This window comes from Phocoena sinus, chromosome 2 (genome assembly GCF_008692025.1).
Source record: "Phocoena sinus isolate mPhoSin1 chromosome 2, mPhoSin1.pri, whole genome shotgun sequence".
Taxonomy (NCBI): domain Eukaryota; kingdom Metazoa; phylum Chordata; class Mammalia; order Artiodactyla; family Phocoenidae; genus Phocoena; species Phocoena sinus.
The window spans coordinates 141,760,560-141,780,491 of NC_045764.1; the positions used below are offsets into that span (position 1 = coordinate 141,760,560).

Here is a 19,932-nt window from a genome sequence, read left to right on the forward strand (position 1 = left end):
AGGATGCGCTGAGGGTGCTTGGTTGCTGCCTGAAGGAGAAGGAGGTGGTGCTGGGCAAGGTGAGAGTATGTGGGGCTCTGCACCGAGCTAGGCCAGCAATGTGTTTGCTTGTTTTTAATATGAACTTATGTGTAAGACTTTGTGTGACGACAGTTCTTTTCACATTAAAGCTCTTTTCACAGTTCTTTTTACAAAGTTCATTAAAAGCAATGGAAAGTGACTAATCTGGTCTAATCTTACATTATGGTCAGGAAGTGGAACTTTTTATAGTTCAGAGCCAGAAAAGTGAAGTGACTTTCTCTAGGTCTCCCAGAGCCTAGTCCACTGCTTTATATGAGGAAGTGGACACCATGGCACCCACAGTGGGAGACAGACTCCTGCAGACACTAACAGGGGCTTCCCTCGGCCCCAAGCCTCAGAGACTCTCACTGCGCTGCTCAGATAGGTGTCTTCCCTAGAGCTGCGTCCTCCGTGCCCCTTTGCCCTGGAGATGGGGTGGGCCTCCAGCTGAGCCTTCAGGTGTTTTTCTCCCATAATGAACCCCCTCCTGGTACCTCAGGATGACTTTCTGCTTTTCTGAGCCCATCGTCTCAACTGATGTGAGGCCACGTTGAAAATCTTACCCTCACAAAATGGTTTTAAAACTTGCTCCTGACTTTTGGTTCGGGAGATCTGCTTAAAGCCTTAAAAACAAACAAAGCAGCTATTTTATTTTTTATTAAGGAAAGCTAGAAATGGATGTTAGGGCTTGCTGGAGGGCAAGTGGATATGGTGGTGTAGGGGGTACGGTTTAGGGAAGAGTAGAAGGGTGGCAAAATGGGAAGAGAAGAGGGTATGGAGTGAAAAGATAAAAAGGAACATTTAAAAGAATCATTTTTAGTGGTAAGAAAATTTAGCTACAGGTGCCAAGGGGTATACAATTTCCTGAGACTGTAGAAAGTCTTGCCCATTGCTTCCCTCTAGCAAAACCTGATCTCTTGTGCTATCAGTCAGTTGTGCTTTATTTTGTAATCCCAGTTACCCAGAGCCAGTGAGTACATGAATGTGTTGCACAAACACAGCTTTGTGGTAACACCTCAGTGAGGAATTCTGTAATATATGTGGTATTAGTTTGCTAGGGCTGCCATAATGAAAAAGCACAGAGTGGGTGGCTTAAACGGACATTTTCTCACAGTTCTGGAGACTGGAGGCTGAAGTTTAAGATCAAGGTATGGGCAGGTTTGGTTTCCTCTGAGGTCTTCGCTCCTTGTCTTGCAGGCGGGCACCTTCTTGTTGTGTGCTCACATGGTCCTTCCTCTGTGAGTGCATACATCTGGTGTCTCTGTGTGTCCAAATTTCCTCTTCTTATAAGGACAGCTGGATTGGATTAGGGCCCTTGCTAACAGACTCATTTTAACTTGATATCCTTTCTAAAAACTTATCTCCAAATGCTGTTATATTGTGAGGTAACTCAGATGTCTGAGATAATTCATATTTTGAGGTTGGGACTTTAATATATGAATTCTGGGGCACACAATTCAGCATATAACAAATGTGTAGGCACTGTTCATCCAATATATATGCATAGGACCCAGATCACATACTTGGATATTAACAGTGCCCCCTCATTGACACTGAGAGGTTTTATCATCTACACAAATTGACTGCCATGCCTTGGACTGAGAGCTCATCAGGCGACATGCCTTTACAAAAAAGTCTCATGTTGACTTAAAGATTTTTGGAAGTTTCATCTCTCCTTTAAATTCTCTCTTGTTTTGTTTTCACCAGGAATTTATTTTCCTAGGTGGGATGTCCTCAAGGGACTTTCAATACTAGCAGAAGCTAGTGATGTGGAAACAGGTGCACTGGCTGAGCTTGACCAGTCGTAGCAAGGAGAGATCATTGGTGAAGGTAGACAGGGCAGGTGAATGTCAAGTCATCCCCTTCTAAAACATGTATTTAGTACTTTCTCTTGTGCTGTGTCTCCCGTTCCTTCATTCTTTCCTGAATCCTGTGATATTTGTCAGGCATCTAAAATGGGCTGGACAACTGCAGATGGACAGGTGATTAATGTCATCAAGTTCCTGCCAGAATGAGTTTACAGTTCAGCTGTGCTAAATATTAAAGAAAATGGTTCAAATAGACACAATTCCTGCATTTCAAGCAGAGAGGACCCTGAAGGGATCATGACCAGCAGTTCTCTTGGACCTGGAATAGTGGTTTCATTCAATCTCCAGAAAAAGACTTAAAAGGTTTCTGTAGACTTTTTATGAGCTGAAGTAAAACTACTTCCTGTTTCCCCGTACACACACATTCAAATGATTCAGAAGTATGAATTTTAGGTGTCCCTTTAGTGACCTAGGTAGTGAAAAATAAACAAGAAAAATCATTATCTATACATTTCTTGCCCCCTGCCCCATTGGATTATAAATCATTTGAGGATAAGAACTGAGGTACGTACTCTACAGCCCCAAGTGTTCTCTGCATGAAGTGAATACTCAATATATATACTCACTGATGTGACCTGAATCTCCAAGAGGAAAGATAGTTTAACCAAAAGCACTAGAATACTCAAAAATGTCATCACTCTCTCAGACTAAGGAAGGAGGAAAGACCTGATTACCCCAGGAAAAAAACCCAAGTGACTATGAGAAAGTCAGCACTCTCCTTACTTCAAGGGCACTAGAGGCCTGTGTTCTTCAAGCAGTGAGTTGGAGAGGAGGGGTTGGCAGTAAATTCCACCTGAATTTCCTACTACTGTTCTAAGGTGTGGACTTGAATAGCCTATAACTTCAGTGTAATTGCTCTGTGGTCTGCTCTCTATAAGTAGTGGCTTATTTGTGGGTAACCCAGGGCTGCCTATGAAGCTGCCAGACTCAGAAATTAAATCAATTCAATTCAACAGATATTTATTGTGTAGTTTAAGACAAGAGAACTCTCAAACAGCCTAGATTATAAGGAGAGAAGAATCTAGGAATCTGGAGGGGTAGCTTAGAAGAAAGTTGGCCTTTGTATGTTGACAATTTCTCTTTTAGTTCTATACACTGGACCGCAAGACAGAGAATAAGTAGAGCTGGGCTGCTAGATGGGAAAATACAGGTCTAGAAAAGTGGAATGCTCCTCATTCCACACTGGTGATTCGATGATTAGTATAATCCAAACATGCACTTGTATTCCCTTGGCTAGTGATAGTTTTAGGTCATAGGTATGTGACCCAGTGCTGGTCAAGAAGAAATGAAAAGAACCAATGCAGGAGGACAGGAAGGGGAGAGGAAGGAAGGTTTCTGGGAAAGGCTAATACTGATAAAACGTTCTTCAATCATTGTTATGTTTCAGATAACAGACACCACTTGAACATTCTAAGCAGAAAAGGATGTAATTTAGAAAATTAGGTGCTTAAAAATCTGTGGATGGGCTAGAGGAGAAGGTCCTAGGCAGTAACCTGCAGAGCCCTGCAGAAACGTCGGCTAGGGTGGCTGCTACCTGTGTCACAGTGGGGAAGCTGGGGGAATCAGGAAGGCACCACAGCAAGTGTAGCTCCAGAACTACACCCTTTATCCATATTTAGGAATCAGGAAACCACTTCCAGGGCCAGACTGTCCCTGCTTGGTCTGCCTGGGCGAAAATGGATGCCCCACTTCCTGCTTCTCTGTACCCAGGAAGCTGGTGACGGGGCACTGGGACTTCTGCTGATAGTAGAACAAAAGTCCAGTGCCTCCATGACCATGTTTGCCAGGAAACAGCAGGTGAAACAGACCACACTCTCCTCTCACATCTTAAGAAGGTGCATCTGATGTGCATTCTTCCATGTGGAGGAGCTCTGCTAGTGCAACCCTCCTGCACTCCCTCCATCCCTTCATACACCCCTTCCCAGGGGAGGTGGAGTGACGTATCTGATTGGTAGATTTGGAAGAAGAAACTTGACACGCATGAACCAGTCCTTCCTTCTCTTTCTTTTGGGAGTAAGTTGCCCACAGGAAGTATGTTTTTCCCTCTGCAGTTCCAGGGACAAGCTTTCTCCTGTCGGGGGTAGGTATGGTCCAGAGTTGCCTGGGACTGGTTGGCCTAATGTTGAAGTTCAGAGTTAGGAAGCTCACTTGCCTACAGCTATACTTGCTAATACAGACTTATCAGAAATAGGGTAATGTTTGGACCTCTATATGCCATCTTTTTCTTTTTTTAGTTCTTCTTATTTCTTTGTTGATTTGGGAGTCTGGTGAGGAGACTAGGACTGGAGACATGGAATCAAACTCTCCTTGTGCTACTGAATGACACCAGGCTTGTGGTCTGTCACGATGCCTCCAGTTGTATAACCATCAGCAGTTTTGAAAGCATTTCATCCTATATCTCATGTGATCCTCACAGCAACCTGTTGACAAAGGCAGGACAGAGTTTGTTAGCTGAGGAGCTAACGCTGCAACTCTTGGTGCTTCCAACCTTTTCCATATTATGATACACATAGGACGTTGCAAAAAATGTGTATATGTGTACATACATATATACATACACATACACACATACTTGTATATACATACATATGTGTGTATATGTACATATCTCACTATGGAAAAGGGATGTGGTTGCTGGCGCCGGAGGTGATGAGCCCAGAGATTCTGGTTGCCCTGGGCCTTACCTGGCTACTCCAAGAATTGAGAAGATCAAAATCTCAGCACACCTATAACCCAGTCCCTGTCCACCGGTTGGGAAGTTCTAGCTTAGAGAAGTGTGCCAGCATTCAAGGCCACAAAGTTAATATACAGAAGTTTGAACCCAGATCCTCTGAATTCAAATCCAAAGCATGTCAATGTAGCCTGAAATGGGGGAGGCATTTGTTACCATCACACGTCCTCACTGTAGCCTACTAGGTCAGACAAGTTTCAAAGGAATGGCTTCTCCATCCAGTCTCTGTCTACCAGCCTAATATCTATAAATATCTCAGTAATAAATCTATTTGTAGAATATGCCTACTACATGCCAGGCATATTCTGGGTACTGGGGATACCTCAGTGAACAACACAAGGTCTCCATAATCATAGAGCTTACATTCTACTAGAATCTTCTGTAAGTTCCATTTTGGGTTTCTTTAAATTAGAGCAAGAACTTAAAGACACAAGGCGATCTGAGTACAGACTTATCCTAAGATGTTTAGGACTTTTTCCCAGCCTTTTCCACATGTCGTTCCCATACCACTTCAACAGGAATTTTGTGTGTGTGACTTGTCCTCGTCAAGCCTTTCCAAAGTATACAGCGTCATTTGTCACAGGAACAAAACCTCTTTTTGCACTCTCATTTCATTGGTTTTCATAATAATTAAATTATATAATCAGAGTTTCAAGAACAACAGGCAGAAATGGGTTTGGGAACAGATAGCACTGACCCTGGTGAGCACACAGCTCAAAATTTGTGGCCCCAGAAGTCCCTGAGAGGACCTCTACTACCTGAGTATCTGGAACGCCGTGGACACTTGTGGGCTTATAGAGGGAACAGCGTCCGTTAACCTGGTGACTTGTCAGGTGGAGGTCAGTTTTAAGAGCTTCTGCCACACTGATTCGCTATCTTCCCCAGACTGTATGCATATTGAACTTTGAGAGTAGCTTATGCCACTCTTTTACTGAAGGGCTCAAGTACTTATTCCAAAGCTTTACAAAGGTGGGGGAGACCAGGATTTGTACTTTTGTTTAGCTAGGTTTTGTTTTGTGTTTTAGTAAAATTTCTAAAGGGAAAAAATATGACTCTGTGTTGCCTTTTGTGTGATATCTCATGATATGTGAGATGTTCTCTTCTCCACAATCCTCCCTTATGTATCTCCCCAGTCAGGAGTCCCAGCCCCTTCCTCAGATACCACTTCTTCCCTCAGGATAATGCAGCCCCAGTGCCAATCTTTTCTTGTGCCTTACAGGTCCTGTCTCTCAGGCACCAAGTGAGTATCACTGCATTTTCCCTTAGCTCAGGCTTCTGCAGGCTCTGTAGGGGGGAAGAGGTGAACTCTGGTATGTGATTGGTACCAGAGGAGGGTAAGAGAGTAGAAGCAGGGGAAGACTAGCTTCTTTCCATCTGGAGGCAAATGTAAATCACTACCCCCAAAATGCAGATTTCTTCAGAAAATCACCCAGTCTGGTCTTCTTTATTTTGCGTTAGAAATTTATATTTATTTTATCATTATGGCTTGGCCCTGATTTTCTTGGCCTGGACTTCATGCAAATGAGTGCCCCCTTTAATGGATTTTATAGTTTATAATGTGTAAAAGATAGCCATTAAAAAAAAAAAAAAAAGAGTGCCCCCTTTACTGAAAATGCCCCTTGCAGGATCATTCAGGACACGTGGTACTGTGTTCAAATAGCATATCTCTGATGTGCAAGTTTCTCCCCATGAGTAGAGGTGGTGTATCAGTCCATCCTCTATAATAGAACACCTGCTCTATGGGAGAGCCAGTTGCCCTCCCGTTTGTAAAGGGATAGGAAGAGAGTATGTGCCCATGTGTATATACTGACAACAGCACACCAGAAAGAGCAAGCCATATCAGAAACAAACAGGCAATAATACTGATAAGTCAATGATAAAGATTGTTCAGTGTCCCACAGTGCGCCTAAATTGACAGTGAGATGATAGAGATTATTTAATCCAACTTGTTTATGTGGCAAATACAGAGACACTTGAGTGAAATGACTTGCAGTAGACAGAACTAGCCTGAGGCAAAGCTGGGGTAAGAATTCACTGACCTTTAGTCATTCGTTGCATCTCCTATACCTGCTGTTCTCAAAGTGTGGTCCATAGACCTCTGAGGAATCTCTGTGACACTTCCTAGGTGTTCATGAAGTTGAAACTATCTTCATAATAATATTACAACACTTGTTGCCCTTTTCACCTTATTGACATTTGCACTGAAGGTGCAAAGGCAGTGGTGGGTAAAATTCCTACCATCTGAGCGTGAATCAAGCAGGCACCAAGTTGTAGTAGTCACCATTGCCACACACTTGCATTAGAAACAAATGCCAGTTTCATTTAAGAATGTCCTGATGAAGCAGTAAAAATGACTAATCTTATTAAATATTGACACTCTTTACAACATTCTGTGTAGTAAAAGTTGGCGGTTTGCAAAAAGTACTTTCATTGCATTCTGAAGTGTGATGGTTATCTCTAGGGAAAGCACTTAGGCAATGGAACTATGAGCTTGTGAGTAGAAATAGCCATTGTTTTCATGGAACATCTTTTCTTTTCTTTTCTTTTTTTTCCTTGCTTGAAAGACTAAATGGCCAAGAATGCTTTTTCAGGCTGGGTATTTGGCAGCTATTTTCTCAACATGAACAAAGGGGGCCTGTCACTTCAAGGAAAACAAGTGATAGTATTTATTGCCAATGATAAAATTTGAGCTTACAAGCAAAAATTAGAATTTTGGAAAACTTGTATTCACCACTGTGGAGCTTGACAGCTTCCCCAAACTTAAGGATTTTTCCATAGAGATCAATGGTGATACTGATGAATGTGATTCTTTGATATTATATGATGAAATGGGTCAACATTTAGAACATCTCCATAACTCAGCGAGGCAATATTTTACAATGACCTATGCGTGGTATTACAAAACCATACGTGGGTAAAAGATTCCTTCAAGGTGCACAATAAGCCAAATGGATTTTAATGTAACAGAACACTAGAAGTTCATTGGGATGCTTTCAGATTCCACATTGCAACTAATCTTTGAGAAACTTGTTACGTTTTGGTGCAGTATCAAAAAAGAATATCCACAATTATCTAAAAAGACTATTGAATACTCTGTTTTTCCAGCTCCATATCTGTGTAAAGCCAGATTTTCTTCACATGCTTCAACCAAAACAACATATTGCAACACTGACTGTCTATTAATCCAGACCTTTAAAAAATTTGCAAAAATGTAAAACAATGTCACTTTTCTAATTTTCTTTGTTTTAAAAGTTTTTTAAATGAAAATATGTAATTTATGTTAACATGTAATGGATTTATTGTTATTTTAAGTTAATTAATAAAGATTTTAGATTTTCTACCAATAGATATAACCTACATAAAATTTAAGAGTAAAAGGGTCCTGAGACTAAAAGGTTTGAGAGCAGCTACATTTCACCATGCTGCCTTCCAGAAAGTGGGCTGGAGGATGTACTTCCTTCCCCTTTACCCAAATAAATCAATGCTATTGCTGTTTTATTTTTAAATCCAACATGCCCTCTTCCTCCAAAACTGTTAAAAAGTAAACGGCAAAAGTGCTGTAAATACCTGAAACCAAAGGACCCAAAACAATGAGAGAAGGCAAAAGAGCGAATAAAGGAGTTTCTCCAAAGCCTGAAAGGCTGACCAAGCACCACCTACCCTCTGGCAGCCTGGCAGGAGTTGCCTATTTCTTCTTTTTTTTAAAAAAATTAATTTATTTTTGGCTGCATTGTGTCTTCATTGCTGCATGCGGGCTTTCTCCAGTTACGGCCAGCGGGGGCTGCTGTTCATTGTGGAGCACCGGCTTCTCATTGCGGTGGCTTCTCGTTGTGGAGCATGGGCTCTAGGCGCGCGGGCTCAGTAGTTGTGGCTCGCGAGCTCCAGAGCACAGGCTCAATAGCTGTAGTGCACGGCTTAGTTGCTCCGCGGCATGTGAGATCTTCCCGGACCAAGGCTCGAACCCATGTCCCCTGCATTGGCAGGCGGATTCTTAACCACTGTGCCACCAGGGAAGCCCCGCCTGTTTCTTTTTGCTTCACTGGACTAATCTTACATCCATCCACCCTCTCCCACCCCTTAAGTCTCAGCCCTGTCCTGGAACGCTACTGTTCTCTGGGCCCTTAAAACATAAATGGCCTTATTAAAGCTTTGGGCTGACACTCACCCCCAGGCCCCTCCTTTCATGTGTCCCCTCTGGGATGACAGTGCAGGGAAGGGTTCTCTCAGATGGAGCCTCCACCAGCTTGCTGTCTTCAGGCTCAGGGCTGAGATGGAAAGGGAAGGGCTCTGTTTGAGGACTGAAAAGGAAATGTAAATCTCTCACAGGCCATGTGCCAGAAGCTGCCAGGAGACCATTTCCCTGTTAGTAAACAGGGCCACCGGGGCCATCCTTCTCTCCTTTAATAACCTGTGGGACACCTATTGATTGCACATGCTGGTCCCTCATAAATTAGAACAAGGATGGCTTCCGGTTGCTCAGGAGCTGTGTGGCTGAAGAAATTGCTCACTGATACTTCATGCTCATAGAGCACAGTGCATTGCACCACAAAAACAGGTGCTGAGAACACGTGGGAATCAACTCCAGTGGCTGCGGAGGCTTAGGGGCGTGCTGCAGACCTTAATTAGGCTGTTTCTTGTGCTCCTACTGGAGACCTACAGACACACTGATTGCATGCCTCCTGCTACAGCATGCCCTGCAAATGGGAGGGAGCACCAAAATCTGGTGGGTAGGAGACAGGCCTGCTCCCATCTTTACCTCCTCTCCAGTATGGGAGCCAGCAAGTAGGAAGGAATGTTCATGTCTTGTGCTGTGGTGGAAAGAGCACCGGGTTAGGAAGCAGAAGACACTTTCTAAACTCCTGTTTCAACCATTTACAGCTCCGTGATCTTGGGCAAGTCCCTCAATCTCCCTGAACCTCAACATCTCATCTGGAAAGTGGAGAAAGTAATAATACCTAAGAAAATAAGCCTGCCTGATGTGCTCTCAGTAAATGAGTATACATTGCTAACACTGAATTCGAATCAGTTAAAAGACATGGCAGCGACAGGTATAGGACTGAAACGATTTCTTTCTCCCACTTCCAAAACCTGGCATCAGGAACTTTCCATCGTTATCCTTAGCCAACACCTTGCTCTTAAGTAAGAAGTGAGGCCATGGAACTCATAGCTTGATATGTGGGAAATGTTTCTCTCATCCTTCTGTCTTCCTGTGCCCCTCCTGACTTGGCTTCCAGGTTTAAAATTCACTTCACAGGGACCTCTCTAAAGTGGATAGCAAACACAGAAAAACGTGCCAGCATATCTCACCATTCTACTGAAAAACTTGACATCCACATGCCTATTCTTGGCAGAACCTTCAGAGTTTCCCTGACTTTAAGGCTCTGGGTAATTGTGTCCACTTAACGCTTTTCCAAAATGAGTAGCACTCTCCCTGCAGTTCTACCATGGTCCCTTTTGCCATTGCTAATTAAAATGGACCAGAAGGACAGTGTGTATAGCCGTGTTTTCCTACCCCTTCCCCTGGTCCCGGAAATGAAATCTGCTGTTCTGGGACAAAGTGTGTAGTGGGTTGGATGGTACCCAACCCCCCACCCCTACCCCCACCAAATATGTCCACATCTTGGAACCTATGAATGTGACCTTACTTGAAAAAAGGGTCTGTGTAGATGTAATTAAATGAAGGATCTTGAGATGAGATCATCCTGGATTACCTGGGTGGGCCCTAAATCTCCGGTGCAAAGTGTCCTTATGAGAGACAAGAGGAGAAGAAACAGACATGGAGGAGAAGTCTATGTGAAAATGGAAGCAGAGTGATGTGGCCATGAGCCAAGGGATTCTCAGGCCACTAGAAGCTGAGAGAGGCAAGAAAGTATTATCCACTAGAGCCTTTGGAGGGCGTGTGGCCTAGCTGACACTTTGATTTCAGACTTCCGGCCTCCAGAACTGTGAGAGAATACATTCTGTTGTTTTAAGCCACCTAGTTTTGTTACAGAAGCTCCAGGAAGCTACTACAAGTGTGCTCCCCTGGGGATGGACCCCAGCTCAGGTTCTTCAACAGGAGATGTTTCCTCCCCCTATGAGAAGATCTGTCTGAGAACAGCCTCAGATGGCCCGGTCAGCAGCCAACTCTCAGAAAGTCCAAACCCCCATCTGGGGCTGTGGCTAAGCATCCACATGGGAGAACGCATCCTGAGGTATTTTCAGCAACCATTGGTGGGCAAGGCATAGGGGAAATGGCCTGAATTTTGGAAATAGACCTTGGTTTAAAACTCAACTTCACTATTGGCTCTGTGCCTCTAGACAAACTACTTGCCTTCTTTGTGCTTCAAGTACCTCATGTATAAAATGAGGAAAATAATGCCTACCTTGTAGGCAGGAACGGATCCAGGATGTGAGGCATGCATAAGTTTAGGGACCCTTTCAAAAAAAAGAATCCAAAGGTTCAGTGAGGAGTGGGGCCTTGAAAGGGCCTTGTGTTAGTGAGGGGCCCTGAGGCTTAAACTAAGCCTGCCTTTGCTCACAGGGTGTTCTGAGGATTATAGAAGAAAACATGAAGCCCTACGCAGTGCCTGGCTTCTAGTGGGTGCTATGTGAGACCTAAAGCTGTCTGGATAAAGACTTGAACACTAAGTGTCTCCTGAAGGTACATAGATATGTTTGCAATGCGTAGAAAAGTGTCTGGTAGGATACATTCCGTGGCACGTTGCTAGCTGTTGCCTTGGTAGCCATTTTCCCTTTCTTTTCCATAACAGAAAACTGACTTTTGGGGGGATGGCCATGTACTCAGCTAAAGCCTAGCTTCCCAAGTGTCTCTTGCAGCAAGGTGTATTTATGAGACTAAGTTCCGGCCAAAGAAGTCTAAGCAGAGAGGTGTAAGAGACTTCTCTAAAATCTTCTTATGGGAGAGTGACATGAGTTGAATTGTGGACCCTTGCAAATTCATATGCTGAAGTCTTAATTCCCAGTATCTCAGAATATGACCTTATTTGGAAATAGGGTCCTTGCAGATATAATTAATTGAGATGAGTTCACTAGGGTGGGTTGTAATTCCATATGAATGGTGTCCTTATAAAAATGGAAAATTTTAACATAGACACACACACAAATTGGGAGAATGCCATGTAAAGATCAAGGCAGAGAATGCAGTGATGCTTACAAAGGCCAGGAACAACAGATTGCCAGCAAATTACCAGAAGGAAGGAGAGAAGCACGTAATAGGTTTTTTCTTATAGCTCTCAGAAGGAACCAACCCTGCTGACACCTTGATTTCAGACTTTTAGCTTCCAGAACTATGAGTTAATAAATAGATTTCTGTGGTATAAGCCACTCAGTTTGTGGTACTTTGTTACAGCAGCCCTAGCAAACTAATACAGAGAGATATGCCCTTCTTCACCACTTTTCCATTCTGCTGCCTAGAATGCAGATAAGAGGGCAGAGCCTCCGTTAGTCATCTTGGCCTTGAGAGTGAGAACTACATTCACAGATGGTAGATCAGAGAGCTAGCAGCCTGGGACCCTAAAAACTTCATGGAGCTACCAGACTAGCCCTGGACTGCCTACCTTTGGGCTTATTTTCCTGAAAAATGAATAAACCTGAAATTTTGTTGTTATTGTTTTGTTTGTTTGTTTTTTGAACCATAGCTGAGCATAATCTTATACACACAATTTTGATAAATTAGTTACTCTTTGGAGAGATGACTAGGATTAGGTATCAGTGGTAGGGAAATTTTAGCTTTATCTGTAATGTCTTAATTTTTATATCAAGAATATATTCATGTATTCTTCTGTAATTAAAAATAAATTTCTTTTATAATAAATTATAAGGAAAAAAAGAGGGATGAGAACCTATAGATAAAAGAGACCAAGAAATACACCAACCAATTGCAATGTGTGACCCTTATTTGGCTCCTGATTTAAACAAAAATATTTTAAAAAATTATTTTAGATAATTGAGGGAATTTTAATATTAATTGGATATTTGATATTAAGGACTTACTGTTAATTTTTCTGTATGCTAATAATATTGTAGTTATGTATTAAAAACGTCCTTCCTTATCTTTTAGACTCTAGAACAGCGCGGCTCAGCTTCAGCGCCATTGTTATTTTGAGCCAGACAGTTCTTTGTGGTGGGGTGTTCTCTTGTATGTCATAGGATGTTTGCCAGCATCTTTGGATTTTACCCACTAAATGTCAGTAGCAACCCCCCACACACACACGTTGTGACAATCAGTAATTGTCTCCACACATGGCCAGATGTCCCCGGGGTGGGGTGAGGGGCAAATGGCACTGGGTTGAGAACCAGTACCATAAAACTGAGAGATATTTACTGAAATATTTATGGGTGAGGTGATTGGATGTTTGGGTTTTGCTTCCAGATAATCCAGGTGATGGTGTGGGTAAAGTGTTCCACAGTAAAAAGTTTAAAATATATTTTAAAAAATTGAGTCTATTTAGACTTCTCTTTCTATCAAATGGTAGACTCAATATTTTAAAATATTTTCTTACAATGAAATCTGAATATATTGGATTTAATATGGTAAATATTTACCTCTCTTCGTCACAGATTTTTGTCTCACGTCTCCTACATGACCATTAAAATGCAAGGCTCTGGATTCCAGGTCTGACTGTGGGCAGGGCGCCCTCCCTCCCCAGCACTGTCTCCCACGTGCTAGCTCAGCTCCACCCTGCTGCTTTTTTTTTACCCAGGGGCTCCTCTTGGGCCCTACTTCTCTTACCCGGTGACCTAACTCTTGAGGCCTGCCTCCCAGCTCTGCGCTGTGGACCTCCTCCCCTAGTCCTTAAGCTCTAGCCCAGAGTGGGCGTGTTTAGAGCCGGATTCATTAGGGCCTTGCTGCCTTGCCTGTCCCTCAGAGAGTCCAGCCCGTTAGCTTCTGGCTCCCTGTTTGCAGAAGCCTTGTGCCCTGACAGCACCAGGCCAGCACACTCCCTTTACACACGCACCACACCTCCACCCGTATTCTGCACCTGCTGCTTCACTTGGCCACCTGCTCCGGATGCTCTTAGGCCTCCGTGCTGCTTATGCTCCCCTGGGGCCTCTGCTGAGACTGACTTTCAGGCCCACTTGGTCCTCTCAAGGCCCTGAGCTTTCTGGGGTTTAGGCAGGACCCCCTCACGACGTCGGCTAAGAGTTACCACCCGAGTCCACCAGGGGTCAGTCGGAGTGTCGGTAGGGGCAGGGGCCTCTGAGCTGGAGCCACTGGGGGTTGAAAGTTCTCTGCTGAGGGGCTATGCAGTGGGCCCTCTGGGGCCTTGGTGGGGCTGCAGGCTCAGCTCCCCACCCGAGGTCTGAGGGGCAGTAGGCTCTGTTTGCAAGATGCCCTGGAGCCTATCCGCGGCTGAGACACCTCCATCAGCCCGAGGCGGGTGGAAACAGCTGAGGCACCGAGTAAACTGGGACTGCAGACAGTCTTCAGACAGAGCAGGGTGCAGCGTGGAGTACGATGGGCCTGGCTCTTTTTACACAGACACTGTTCCAACCACAACTGACAGCTTTCAGACGTGGGCGGTATCTATCTGGTGGAAGGATCTTTGAGGTGAGAGCGTGGCAGGGGGCCTGAGCACCCCCACTTCCTCTGCGTTTCTGGGTATACTGTTGTCAAGCTACTAATCCTCGTTCTGCTCCATTTTTGTGCCCCTTAAAGGAGTAGAATGAGGTGAAATCTGGCCACCTACTTGCCTGGGAGGCAGTCATGGCCACTGGTGAGTTTCCAGTGCTTTGAGAGCTGTGGGTGGCTTTATGTGAGGAGTCATTTCCCTCCCCTTCATAGAAACCGGATGATGTGTGGGTTTACAGCAGGGCCTAGGATCGGAGAGCCCTGGGTTCAAATTCCGGGTCCTCTATTTATTAGCTGGTGAGACAGGAGGCAAGGTGCTCAACGTTTCTGTGCCTCACCTTCCCCATATGTGAAATGAGGATAATCCTGCCTGCTTCCTGGGTTGTTGTCTATTAAGTGAATTTATATGTGTGTATATATATAAAATATATACTTATATATATTATGTACACATACAATGCAGAGGCAGGACAGGAAAGAGTAACGTGGCGTTTCCTGTCAGAGAGGTGGGGGATTGTTCTCAGTCTTCCTTTCCACAGTCTCAGTAGACACGTACTTATGATATTTGAGGGGTCAATAATACTGCCTGTGCCCATTACCATAGCTCTCTCTAACAACAGCTACAGTTTATTGCGAGCCTGATCATGTATAGGTAGAGACCCTATTCATCCTTGGCCCTTTTGTCAAGCAAGTGAAGTAGACCCAGCAGGAAGATTGCTCACTGGCAAGGGTGTGTGTGGGGGGGCAGGGGAGAGCCATTTAAGATTCTGGAGGAAGAGCATTATTGAAATAATCAAATACAGGCACAATAGGACTACTGTTATTTGAGGGTGGAGGCCTACTGATTGCTCAGAGGTGTTTGAGGTTAGGGCTCACCAGCAGCAGAGCTCCTAGCCTTTGTTTGTGGAAACTTGTTTTTGCCTACACACCATCCCCTCCCCCTTCTTCAATACCAAAGGGTCCTTTGGGAACCACCTGTCTTCCGCTCTTTCCGTGTAGTTCAGGTGGGAATGACCTCACCCCCACCACGCCCACTCTGCTTCTAGGGCAGGTATATGACCCAGACTTGGCCAACCACAGTCACAGTGATTGGTTGAGGAGTAAGTCCTTTGTCCAGGGAGGGTCAATGAGAGTCAGCACTTCTGCTGAAAGAGGCACTCTTTTTCCACTGGAGTTGCTAAGCTGAGAAGACGTAAGCCAAAGCCAGTGGTGGCCACCTTTGCCACTGCATGGGCAGAGTCTACCTGAGAATAAAGACAGCAGAGGGAGAGGGCAGATCCAAGAGACAGAGTCACGTAGAGTTCTTGTTGCCCTTGCTGAGCACCTGAAACTAGCCGTTCCTGAAGCTGTCAAGTTTTAAATTACATGAGCTAACATATTGCCTTTGAAAAGACAGCTTGAACTAGGTTTTTGTTAATGGCAACCAAAGGGGTTCTGACTAACTCATCTTTCTGTTTACTTTTATTTTGATGAAAAATTTGCCATTTTTTACATTGTGGCGTAAAAAGAGAAGTCTGACATGTTTGACAACATACTTTTGACAGTTCTATCTATTTCTGACAAGGACATGCTGGGAAGTTGTGGGAACGCATCCCGTGTCCGTCCCCCTCCTTTCTGAGTACACTTTTATTCAGAGCTACATAAATATATGCTAATGACCTTACGATGATGACAATCAGATCTGTGCTCCAAGAATATTATAGCAGAGTCATGAGTAAGATTAGAGTAGGGAGAGACAAGAAGCAAAAAGTCTACCCAGGAGGCCAATCTGATGATTCAAATGAGAAGTGATAAGGATCTTTATGAGGTGGTAGCCACAGAAATGGAAAGGAGAGAGCCTGCAGAGGTGGGATTGTCATGGGTTTGCAATATGTTAGAGGGTAGAAGAGTCAAAATAAAATGTTTTCATCTGCAAGGCCTGACCGCCCTGTTTTGTACTTGATTTATCTCATAGCACTCTTTCTCTTGCCCTGTCTGCCCAGGTACACTAGCCTTTGTGCTCACTGTGCCCTCTGCTCAGGACACTCTTACCCCAGATAGATCTTGGTTCATTTCTTCACTTCCTTCAAGGCCTCTGCGCAGCTGGCAGTACATCAGAAAGGCTTCCCTGAACTTCCCCTCGAGCTGTTTATTTTTACAACCCCCATCCTAGCACTCCTTATACCTGCATAATTTTTCTCCATAGTATTCAACCCCTCATTGACTATGTGTATATATATATATATATATATATATATATATTTCTTTTCTGTCTTTCTTGACTAGAATGCAAGCTCCACGAAGGCTTGGTGACTTCTGTTCACTGCCAAGTCCCCAGAACCTAGTACAGAATCTGGCACAAAGTAGGTACTCAACAAATACAAGTAAAGAAATCTTGAACAACTGGGACAGTGATGTGGCACTGACAAAAACAGAAACACTGGGAGAGGAGTGGGGCCAGGGTTGTTGGAGTGGAGGAGTGAGGTGGTGAGTTCAGAGCCCATGGAATTTCAGTTTAGATGTGCAAACAGCACTATCAGGCGGGTGGCCCAAGTGCTGATCGGTCTGGCACTCGGAATTAAGCATTAAAGGCTGGTGGAAGCTCTGGTGTCAGTGAAATTCCTGAGGAGACCATGGAGAGAGAGACCAGACATGGGTTCAGAGCCCTAGGGAAAGCCTACGGTGACCAACTAGTCCTAGGGTGCCCAGCACTTTCCTGGGTTAAAAACTGGAAATCTAGCTTGGGAACCGCCTGAGTGTCAGGCAAATTGAGAAGGGCCTAAGAAGGCCCTTCCACTGAGGTAGAAGGAGGGGAAGGACTGGTTGGAAAAGGCAGAGGAAAAGCAGCCTGGAGCTTCCTCACAGAACCCAAGGAAGGGGAGGACTCTGATAAGGACATGTCTCCACTCCTTTCTCTCCTCCCCCGAGACCAGTTTGGTTCTAACTTTCTGAGCCCAGGAAGGCTGAGTTACCTCTGAGCTTCGCCCGACCCCACCTCCCAGCAGCAGTTGATGGCTTCCTGGGAAGCTTGGCAGTTGGTTTAGTTCCAGGGCCAGGCCCCAGACCAACTGGAGCAAGAGTGAAGCTTTAAATTCTGGTGTCTGGGATCTTAAGTGATACCTTGGGTAAGGAGCTCTCAGTCAGTGATCATTTTCTGCTTGTCCCAAAGTAGAGTTTAAGAGGGTAAACAACTCTGCGTGTGCCTAGCCACCGGGGCTAAAGAAACAGGAAGTTGCCTCTTCTCTTGTAAACAACACCAGCCAAGATTAGCAGCACTTGTAAGGTGCTAGCTCTTAGCAGTGGGCACTGAGTTGAACCCAGGACTAACTTTCAAGTGAGGGAAATGATTGCTGGGTAGATAGAAATTCAAAAAAATCCTAAGGGACTTTTCTTTTCTTTTTTCACGGTACGCGGGCCTCTCACTGTTGTGGCCTCTCCCGTTGCGGAGCACAGGCTTCGGACGCGCAGGGTCAGCGGCCATGGTTCATGGGCCCAGCCGCTCCGCGGCACGTGGGATCCTCCCGGACCGGGGCACGAATCCGTGTCCCCTGCATCGGCAGGCGGACTCTCAACCACTGCGCCACCAGGGAAGCCCCTAAGGGACATTTTCAAACCTCTTTCTGAACTTGGTAGTTCTTGGAATAAGTCTTGAACTAAGTATTTGGAATCTTGGTTATTCTAAAGAGCAGATGAGACAATGAATTATAAAGTACCTCAAGATGTGTAATTTAATTCCATAATTAAAAGTGTATAATTATTTTAAATAATTACACAAATACAAGGTCTTATCACTAGGTCTCATTTGAAATGAAAGAACTGTCAATATGTGATCTGTAGAAAACATGGTCCCTGTCCTCAGAGAATGCTATGGCTTACCTATAGAGTCAGTACATATTCCCAGCTCATGATAAGAACTTAACTGTATTTACTAACTGATATTTAAGGAAGTAGAAATAAATGTTGTGTCAACTCCCCGACTCTCTCACCCCTTCCCAGCTCCCTACAATATTCACATCCACCTTCCCATTGAGCATGGAGAAAAGGCCAGAGTGCGGCCGTATTTCCAGCCATCTTTCTTCACCCACAGACCTGTTCTGGGAAGAAAGGGTCAGGAATGTGGCAAGCCTGAGTTTAAATACATTGCCTAGAAATTTAATTCAGTAAGTGTTTACAGGCCATCTACTTGAAGCCTAAGGCTGCATTGGGCCCTTTGGGGATCTAAAAGAAGGTCCCTGCCCTTAATCTCACTGGAGTGAAAAACTCGAAAAGTCCCCCAAATGAGGTCCTGTGTTATTAAGTGCCAGTGTTAGCTATAAGTGTGAAAAAATTCTGGAAAAGGGAAACATTAATATTTTAAGCAGACTTTATATTTCATGGAGGCTAGGCCATGAACTGGGCAGCCTGTCAAGAGAAGGAAACTTGATGAGTCAGGGTGTAGTAAAATGAATAAGTATGGCAGTTGGAAAAACAGTGACAAGACTTTCTGCTGAGATCTAGCTTGAGAAGGAAGGGGGAAATGCTTCATCATTCCTTTAAAAATATGGATAGCTTTCAGTAGTATAAAAAAACCCCATGGCTCTTAAGAAGTTAAAGGGCTTAAATGAAGACACCTCCATACCCTAGGACTTGAGCAGATAACCTGGCACTTAGGCATTTAAAACCGCAGGTCTCTCTGGAATATGAAAGCCCACTGTGCTGGGAAGAAGCACTAGCAACTGGTCGATTCAGCTTTATAAATTCATCAGGATAGGAGAGGTTACACTATGGTAACAATGAACCTCTAAATCTCAGTGTCTTGATACAATAAACATTTATTTCTTGCTCATGTTACATGTGCAATATAGATAACAGTGCAGCGGGGTGAGCTCTATTCCATAGAATCTCCCAGGAACCCAGGCTGATGGAGACTCACCATCTTGGAATGTTACCATCTTATCTTATGGCTTCCAGGGTTGCTGTAGCAGGGGAAAGAAATCTGCAGTATCACGCAAGATGTTTAAACGACCCAAGTCTGTAGGTGGCTTATATCACTTCTACCAACATGCAGTTGGTGAAAACCCAACCATAAGCGAAAGGAACAATGGGATATATCAACTTCTTTTGAGCCCTGAAAGAGGAAAAGTGAAATAGGATTTAGTAAACACACTGCGTTATATTCATCATGACCTATGATGTAAAGAATCTTACTCTATTGATAATAGCTAACACATATTTTGCTAATCCTTATAATAATCCTGTGAGGTAACTTTTATTGTTATCTCCATTTTAAAGATGAGGGAAGTGGAGGAAAGAGGAGTTAAATCACTTACTCAAGATCCCACAGCCAGTAAGTTAGCACAATAGAGTTTCAAACTCAAGTAGTTTTTCTCCAGAGTTCACACTCTTAACCATTATGCTATACTACCTTTGTCATTGATTTAGTTAAATTGGAAGTCAAATCATGGCCCCATGTACCCTGAACCTCTCACACTGGGGTAGAGAAAGCTTCTAGCAATAGTGCTAAGCTTGACTTTCACCAGGCCCCCTTGCCAGTATTGCCATAGCATCCGTAGTATAAATATATTCACAGTGTTTTTGACCTGCCTATCTTGGCATTCTATCTGTTCTAAGGGATGTGGCTGAGAACTTAATGGCGTAAAAACTATATGGGTAGGTGCTGTTTCTAAATGCAACACATTCTTGCATAGGCACCAGCAATTGTCAAAAGCATTGTGTCCTCT

General features: G+C 44.1%; 1 long non-coding RNA gene across 3 annotated transcripts in view; it reads right to left on the reverse strand.

Annotated features, from left to right (window-relative positions):
- Positions 1–670: 670 nt before the first annotated feature.
- LOC116748857 overlaps positions 671–19,932 on the reverse strand; it is a 56,942-nt gene continuing 37,680 nt past the window's right edge. Inside the window, exons 3-4 of one of the 3 annotated variants that reach the window (XR_004348412.1) lie at positions 19,125–19,319; positions 671–4,348 (exon numbers count right to left, since the gene is read on the reverse strand). This is a non-coding gene — a long non-coding RNA (uncharacterized LOC116748857). Of the gene's footprint in view, positions 4,349–19,007; positions 19,320–19,932 lie in introns of those variants that run through there. The other 2 variants (XR_004348413.1, XR_004348411.1) reach the window with 2 other exon arrangements.